This window comes from Leptonychotes weddellii, chromosome 4 (genome assembly GCF_054177405.1).
Source record: "Leptonychotes weddellii isolate Sample4059 chromosome 4, ASM5417740v2, whole genome shotgun sequence".
Classification (NCBI taxonomy): Eukaryota; Metazoa; Chordata; class Mammalia; order Carnivora; family Phocidae; genus Leptonychotes; species Leptonychotes weddellii.
In genome coordinates, this window is record NC_138372.1 from 115,259,316 (window position 1) to 115,268,194 (window position 8,879).

The following is an 8,879-nucleotide window of genomic DNA, read 5'->3' on the forward strand; positions in this document are numbered from 1 at the left end:
AATAGCTGGAAGTCCAATAGAAGGCTTTGTGTTGGAGGACAGTGATTGAAGTTCAAAAGGCTTAGCAGAGGTCAAGTTGGCCATGTCAGGTATTTCCCCAAGTTTACTTCATTCAATTAAGTTGAAACAATCTGCTCCTGTTAGAGTTAGTGGCTTCCCTTACACTGGGGGGCCCAGGCAAAGGGATGCTCGGTTTCCTCTGCACCAGAAGCCATGTCTGGCATGATTTTTAGAGAGAGATTGAGTCAATTTTCAGGAACTCTCTGCGGGGAACTTGTGTGCAATACAATGCTTGTACATCTGGTGAATTTACAGGATACATTTGAAAGGGATGGACGAGGCAGTTATTTATCTGCGTGTATGGGCCAACTCTCAGCAAGCAAATTCTTCTCAAACTTTTGTTGTTCCTAAATGGGATGACCCTTCCTGTGTCTGTCACATTAATTGAGCTGGTTTTCTTCCTTGAGTCTAAACTACTGTTGATTGCCTTGACCTCTGTCTAGCTGAGGACCTAAATGCCTCTGACTGAGGGCTTTCTTAGGAGTGCCTATATTCTTTGCTCAAGGCTGCTGGATGCCGGCAGATTTTTGGGTAGGAAAGTGCCCAGAATTGCTTCTTTGAAAACTAAATTTCACATGCTTAGAATTTTGTCTTTTTCCTTGGTATGTTACTTTTCTTTCCCTTTTTGAAATGTACGGTCTTATTTCTTAGTTTGAGTAGTTATTTTACAAACACGAGTGAACTTTGTGGAGGAATAGAAATGGGACATACCCTGACTGCAGCAAATGATCAGATTACAGAGATAAATTGATATATGAGAGGTTCCGGAATACTGGGTAATTACAGCACATACCTCCAGGAAATACACACACACACACATTAACCTCCTGCCTGTGTGTGTGACTATACAGATTTTAATTATAAGAAAAACTTAGGAGATTTTTAAGTTGAATGGCACCAAAGGTCATTATCAACTGGTTTCTTACCGTTTAAAATATATTTGTAAAAGCTCATAATCCCAATAAGTTTTCATTAGTCACATACTGGGAAAAGCAAACGTGGACAAAATGATTTTATGCAGTAGTTCCTACACCTGGCTAATTGTTAAATTCACTTGAGCGCACCCAGGCCTCCACAATGAGAATCTCCAAAACGGAGATGCAGAGATCTGGTTTAACAAGGTCTTCGGCTGATTCTGATAATCAGCCAAGTTTGTGAAGCCTAAAAAGTCAGTCTTGGATAATAAGTCATTTTGTTCACATCAGTTTGATGTTGAAGGCATTGTGCAGTTTACTAAAGAGCCACTAATGCATGGTTTTGGTAATGCACAAAACTGCGATAATTGTAGGCTGCCTTATGGGAGCGTTCCAATAGAAACCCTGACTTAGACAGTATGAGTTCCATTTTACAGGTGAGGAAACTGATATCATTAATATTAATAGTTAATATCATAAAGTTAATAACTAGGAAAACCGAGATTCAGTCCCTAGCCTTCTGGTTACATTGTCCATTGACTTCCCGTAGCTTTAAGGTGAAAATCAGTAAAGGCCTTTCTCCCGTGGGATCTCGAGTTTAGACCTAGCATTTTGTCTGTCATCCTAAAATAACTTTGAGGTCAGTGTTATTTCAGTTGAGAATGCATTTATGGGGTTGCTCTAGGCTGAACTTTGTGTTGCATGAGGGGGCTAGGCCTCAGAGGGGCGGGCTTTAAGCTCACAGAATCTTGTTGGGGGGTGAGGTTTACTTGGGACAAGAGGAGAAAGCAACAGGTTATAGTGACAAAATGTACCATGTGGACTGTCTGCAGCAAAGAGACAATTGTTTTGGGCTACAATTTTTAAGGAACACTCCAGGAGAAGCAGGATTCCATTTGGGTCTTGAAGAGAGGGATTTGGAAAGTTCAGGAGAAGACCTTTCAGGTGTGGGAACAGCATGAACACAGGTGTGAGTGTGTATTTAGTCAGTCAGTGCTCAAGAGAGGGATGGTCCAGCCAGGAGCAATGAGAGGGAACAGGGTGAAAAATATGGGGCCATGCCCCGTCCTTCCAAGTGGACAGACTCCATCGGGCACTGAGATTGTTGAGTTAAAAGGTACCTTTTGGAATCATTTCCCTGCTTCTATGTGTTTATTATTCTCTCATGTGTGTGCTCCCAGCCCCCAGGAAATACTTTAACCTAATGCTTCAAAAGCCTCTGCCATTGTAGAGAATCAAATTAAGTGTAGTGAAAATGACCATCCTACTGAGACACATGGGATTTGGGATGTCAAAAGACACAAAAGCCTCAGCATAATAGAGGGAATCAGCAGGTTCCTGGGATATGACTAATTTTTCTCTGGCTGTTTAGTAACAGGTGGTATTTATCTAAGCAGACTGCCCTGGGCAGCTGGTTGATGGGTTCTTCCAGCTGGACATCTTCTCCCCATTTAGTCCAACCACACCTGCTTCAGACAGCAAACAAGAGGCTTTCTCATCTCCAGTATCTACATGTGGGGGGTTGGGGGTATAGATGAACTGTTCAGCTTCCAGCTGTAGTGTTTCATGCTGTCCAAGGATCCCATCTGGTCTCCTACCAGAAAAAAGAAGTTTTAGGTTTAGAGGTGGGCTTTTTTCCCTTTTTCCCGGGGGAGTGGTTTTGTCTTGTTAGGTTGCTTTCTTTTAAAAAAGAGATTTTTATCATCGGCTGCTATCATGTGATCAGATTTATCTCCCATGAAAACTTCCTTTCCTTGAAGCATGCACTGACACGAGGGTGCCTGTCCCTTCAAGCTCTTATCGTACATACTGCATTGAGGAATAGTAGAATAGTCTCATGAAAGATTAATCACTTCCTGTAAGCATCTTGTACCTGCAGACAGGCTATTACTGAAATATGTCTGAAAGAAAACAAGGAAGGATGTTAAAATGTATCAGCCAGGTATTTTTTGGCAGTGTGACTACAAAGCTTGTTTGGGTGCCAGGTTTTTTGCAGCCAAAAAGGACTTCTGTGCTGAGTTAATGGATCATAGTTTGTTTTGTACATGAGCAGCAATGTTTTTTTTGTAATGATAACCAAACACTGCACAGGTATTTCTCGGGAGGCTGTACAAGTGTGTGCATTCTTATTTTTTCCCTGTCTAAACTGAATGATAAATCAACCATTTGGACTAAATTTATTCCTGGCAGTTTAGAGGACCCTGTATCCCCAGTGCCGGGCCTGCCAGATAGTAGGTGTTCAATAAATATCTGATGACTGACAATCTCTGTTGTATAGTTGTCAAGGGGTTTACAACAAGAGTGAGAATTTAGAGGATGACATAGCCTCAGTCCTGAAAATTCCGCTAATCAATGGAGTGCTGGGTCCACTACCACCCTGACTCAAACCTTTCTATTTACCAGCTGTGTTCTAGGCTTTGTGCTAGAGGCTGGAGATTAAAAAAAAAAAGACATGGTCCTTGCTTTTAAGAAACTGAGAATTCCTGATAAGAGAAATAGTAACACGCCAACATTTCTTGAGCACTTGCTATATTGTAGACCCTTAAGTACTTTGTAGGTATTACTTCATTTGATCCAGAATTATTATTCATATTATTCTAGTTTTTCAGATGTGTCAACCAAGACACAGAGAGTCACACACCTTTCTGTAATTTACCCAAATCTAGTAAATGATGGAACTGGGATATGAATAAAGATCCAAAACCAAACATTGAATTTGTGGAGTGCTCTAATGGGGTAAGTGCAGGGCACAGAGAGGAGGCTCTCTCATCTTAGTATAATAGGGATTGGGGAAGGGTTTCAGGAGCAGGTGATGGCTGAGCCTTTTTCTCCTCACCTCTGTTTCTGGCCCTGGGATTTGGGATCTGGGATTTGGGCTTCTGTTCCTCTCCAGGTCTTGTCCCAGTTTTTTCCATGGCCTTTGTCACCAATAGGGAGCATTGTGCTCTACTTTATGACATCACTGATGTCTCAATAAGTTATTCAACTTCCAGCAGCTATAATGATATCCTTTATGACTGACAGCCTGCTGTCGTGGCAAAAATGTAGGCTGTGGAATCAGACACACTTATATTTGAACCTCATCTCTTCCATTTGTAAGCTGTGCAATATTGAGCAAGTTACTTAACTCAAAAGGATTCATTATACTCATCTCTTTGGTATGTTTAAAGAATTAATTGAGATAATATATGTAAAATATCCATCATTTAAAAGGTGCTCAAGAAACGCTAATTTTACTTCTCTTGTAAGACCATGTCTTTTTTTTTTTGACCGTGTTTCTCCCTGCACCTAGCATGGTTCCCACAAATAATAGATAATTAATACATGTTTATTAATTTGATTTTATGGGCAAGGAGAAATAATTTATGTCAGTGTATATTATGAAATCGTCATACACACATCTTCCTGGGATATTTTTCTCTTCCCTTTTCTTTCCCACCCACATCTGTCTTCCTGCTTAGTTTAAATCCTACTTGACTTTCAGGTCTTGGCTTAGCTGTCATCCTCTCCAAAAAGTGTTCCCTGCCTGAGTTAGGCTGCCCTTCTCTCTGCTTCTGTGGGACCTTGGGCTCCAGGAGCTCTAGGTATCACACAAGCTTTGTTGCTATTTTTTGAGAGCTTGTTTGGAGGTTCTAGCAGGGGAGCGCAGCTACTCATATACCCTTGACCGAAGAACGGTCCTCCTCTATCGGAGAAGGTCGTCCTCTTTGACCGAGCGCGCAGCTTCGGGAGGGACACACATGGAGCGGTGAGGGAGGAAGGGGACACCCGCCTAGCCAGGCAGATCAGCCGAATCAACCCTGGCGATCAATGGGGTGGCAGATGTCGCAGCCAGATCGCCCTCACATCCTGTTGCTATTTTTTGTATTGAAGTAAAATCCACACAACCTAAAATTATCCGTTTTGAACGGTACAATTGACTGGCATTTAGTACATTCACAGGGTTGTACAACTCCCACCTGTCTAGTTCTGAAACACTTTCAACACCTTAGAATAAAACTCCATACCCATTAAGCAGTCAGTCCCTATCCTCCCTCCCCCACTAGCCTTTGCCAACCACCAATCTGCTTTCTGTCTCTGTGGGTCTACGAGTCCTGGACATTTCCTATAAATGGAATCATACAGTATGTGATCTTTTGTGTCAGGCTTCTCTCACTTGGAATAATGCTTTCAAGGTTATAGCATATATCAGGGCTTCACTCCTTTTTATGGGTGAGTAATATTCCATTGTAGGGATATAACACATTTTGTTTATTCATTCATCCATTGATGGACATTTGGGTTGTTTGACCTTTTGGTTACATAAACAGTGGTATTATGAACATTTGTGTAGAAGTATTTGTGTGTGTGTTTTCAGTTATTTTGGGTATATACCTAGGGCTGGAATTGCTGAGTTTTTTGGTAATTCTAGGTTTCACTTTTTGAGCAACAATCAGCTTTATTATTTTTTAATTTTAAAATGTTGCCCAAGTCAAACCTAAAGACAAACCTGGGATCTGGAGTTCACTATACTTAGAAAAAGCCCAATTCCAGCAAGTCTTGAAAACTTTGGTTTGGGGAAGAAAGGCACCAAAGGTTGTACATATAAACCTCATTTGTAAAGATAATTTTGTTTGTGTGAAAGAAAAACCACGTACAACAATCTATGAGACATTCTATTGGGGGAGAGAAGAGTAATTTTAACCTAGCTCCCCAGAGTCCTCCCAAATCCTCTGGGTTAACTTTCAGTAGCTGGACTCCCTAGGATCTCACTGTTTATTTACACTCTTCAGGTTGCATTTTAAAGAGTAGCCACATAAGCCTAGTAACTCCAGCACCATGAGCTGTCCACAGAGTGTAGAGAACCCAGATTCTGACTTACGGAGCAGTTACTGTGTGGAAGGCACCATGCTGGGTGCTGACGCAGGTGTACTCTGGGGAGGATTTCGGTGGATTTGGTCCTATATTAGTTCCTCCACTGTAAAGATGCATAATTTCAGTGAAATTATGATTTAAACATAAAAAGCCTATTAACTATTTCAGGAAATGTGTGATTGTGCCACGTGAGTGCTACAGAGGAAGAAGCCCTTTCCATGAGGGTTGTCAGAGGAAGCTTCAACTATAAAAGGGAGACTTGAGCTGTATTTAAAGATATGCAGGCTTTGTATCTACAGAGGAGAGGATGAGGGTTCATTTCCAGGTAAGACATGGCCTGACTTAGGCTAGTGAGTTTGGTTCTGAGGAGGCTTATCATTTCAACAAAACTTAAAAGAAAACACATAGCTGGTTACAGTTACTCCAGAGCAAGCCCATGGAGACAGCACATCTGACAAGGGGGATGAATTTCCTTAAGGAAACAAAGAAGTACAATCTGGTTTGGAAATTGCGGCTAATTCAATCTGCTGAGGGGCAGTTTAGCGCTAAGGAACCTGAGGTGAAGGAACAGAGTTTCTTCAGAAATTGTTTCAGATCTTAAAACCAGATGTGGAGGGGCACCTGGGTGGCTCAGTTGGTTAAGTGTCTGCCTTCAGTTCAGGTCATGATCCTGGGATCCTGGGATGGAGCCTTGTATCAGGCTCCCTGCTCAGTGGGGAGCCTGCTTCTCCCTCTCTCTCTGCAGCTCCCCCTGCTTGTGCTGCCTCTCTCTCTGTCAAATAAATAAGTAAATAAATTAAATCTTTAAAAAACAAACAAACAAACAAACAACCAGATGTGGCAGTGGCTCTGATAAGGGTCTGAAAACTTCTATATCCTTCTTATGTACATCATAAGAGTAGTTATAAGGCTACCCTGATGAAAGTTAGCATTCTCCATCTCTGTGGACTTAGCAGTATGAATCTGCTTTTGATAAGTTGCTTAACTGCCAAAAGAGTAGACACTTCTGTTTCATGAGCTACTTCAGCTCATGATTATTAGATATTTACTTTGTTTTTCTTGGAAGGGTAACCTGGAGAAATAAAACTGTACAGGTTGTGGACTGGAAATAACAATGTACTTGCTGAGAAAGAAATGATATTCTCTTCCAAAGCCTCTAACTGCCCCCCTAGATAAGGAACCATACACCTACTGCTCTCAGATCATGATTTTTGTCACTGAAGAGGGTTTTTGTCTTTTCCACTTGGGTAATGTGTGTATTGAGCCGTTATATTTTCATTTATGATTCTGCCTACTCTCTGTGTAAAGCAAGAAAGTGTTGTAAGCAAGCTCTCGCTGTAACAATGGGATCAGTCTAGTCCTAGGGTAATAGAGACATGAGATGCTTCCTTGAATCCTAGAAGTACTTCACCTTGCAGCTAGTTAAAAAGTGATCATAGTTGACAACTATATTTGACTTTTGTGGTTCCCCAGGAGCTTTTCTATGATCTCTCTGGATAGTATGTAGATTCAAATTAGGGGTACCTTTATAACATCATGTTTTATGGGAGCCTTGACTTTAATCTCTTACTTATCCTCCTTGGTAACCAAAAAGAGCTCACAAACAAAGGTGGGAGCAATTGTCCATGGAGCAGGGTGGGCTGAGAAAATCCTATTAGGGAGAAGTGACTGCTTGTTTATATTAATAATATCAAAGGCCTTCTCCAGTGCAGTTTCATTTAGGAGTGCTTAAGAGTACCACATTTGGACACACATAGTCCTGAGGTTTAAACCAGGGCTGACCTTACCAACTGTGTAACCTGGGGTCACTTATTCAACCTTTCCGAACTTCAGTTTGCAACTCTGTAAAATGGGGATACAAGTATTACCTCCTGGGTTTTTGTGAGGATTAAATGAAATAATGTATATGGTACACAGAGCACAATGCCCAGCACATAAGTCTTAGTAGCTGTTGTCAGTTCTGCATGCTGTGGCCAGCTTGTAAGTCTTACCTACTTTTTACTGGTATATTCCCATTTTATTTATTTTTTTTATTTTTTAAAGATTTTATTTATTTATTTTACAGAGAGAGACACAGCGAGAGAGGGAACACAAGCGGGGGAGCGGGAGAGGGAGAAGCAGGCTTCCCGTGGAGCAGGGAGCCCGATGCAGGGCTTGATCCCAGGACCCTGGGATCATGACCTGAGCTGAAGGCAGTCGCTTAACAACTGAGCCACCCAAGCGCCCCAAGTATATTCCCATTTTAAATGGGAAGTTTCATTTTGCTAATCTTTTCCATACTTTTAGTAAGCATGTGCATTATTTCAAAGTCTGGAGAGATTTACATTTCAAAAATGGTTTATATAGAGCACACGAGAATTTATAAAAGAGCCTAGAAAATGTACGACGATTGTATTTATATTGACCAAATTAATACTTGGAGGAAAGAAAGTCTTTCTCTGGCACTGGGATACAGTTTTCTTTTTATCCCCCCCCAATTTTATTGAGATATAACTGACATAAAACACTATAAATTTAAGGTGTACAGCATGGGTAAAATTTTCAGTTATTACTTACTAATAGAGTTTAAAAACCTATTTAAGTAACATTTGGTTGTTTTTGAGTTGTTCCCTACTTGTCATTCACTTATTCATTTATTTATTAAAGTATTTCTTTAAGATCTAAAGGGTTCAGGGTTGTAATAAATACTCAGTTTTCCAAATTCATGATTTCACAGTTGTTAGTCAAACACAATTTAATAATTAAATGATAAAACCTGGAAATTTTTTTTTATTATGTTAATCACCATACATTACATCATTAGTTTTTGATGTAGTGTTCCATGGTTCATTGTTTGCATATAATACCCAGGGCTCCATTCAATACGTGCCCTCTTTAATACCCATCACCAGGCTAACCCATCCCCCCACCCCCCTCCCCTCTAGAACCCTCAGTTTGTTTCTCAGAGTCTATAGTCTCTCATGGTTTGTCTCCCCCTTTGATTCCCCCCCTTCGTTTTTCCCTTCCTGCTATCTTCTTTTCTTCTTCTTTTTTAAACATATAATGTATTAT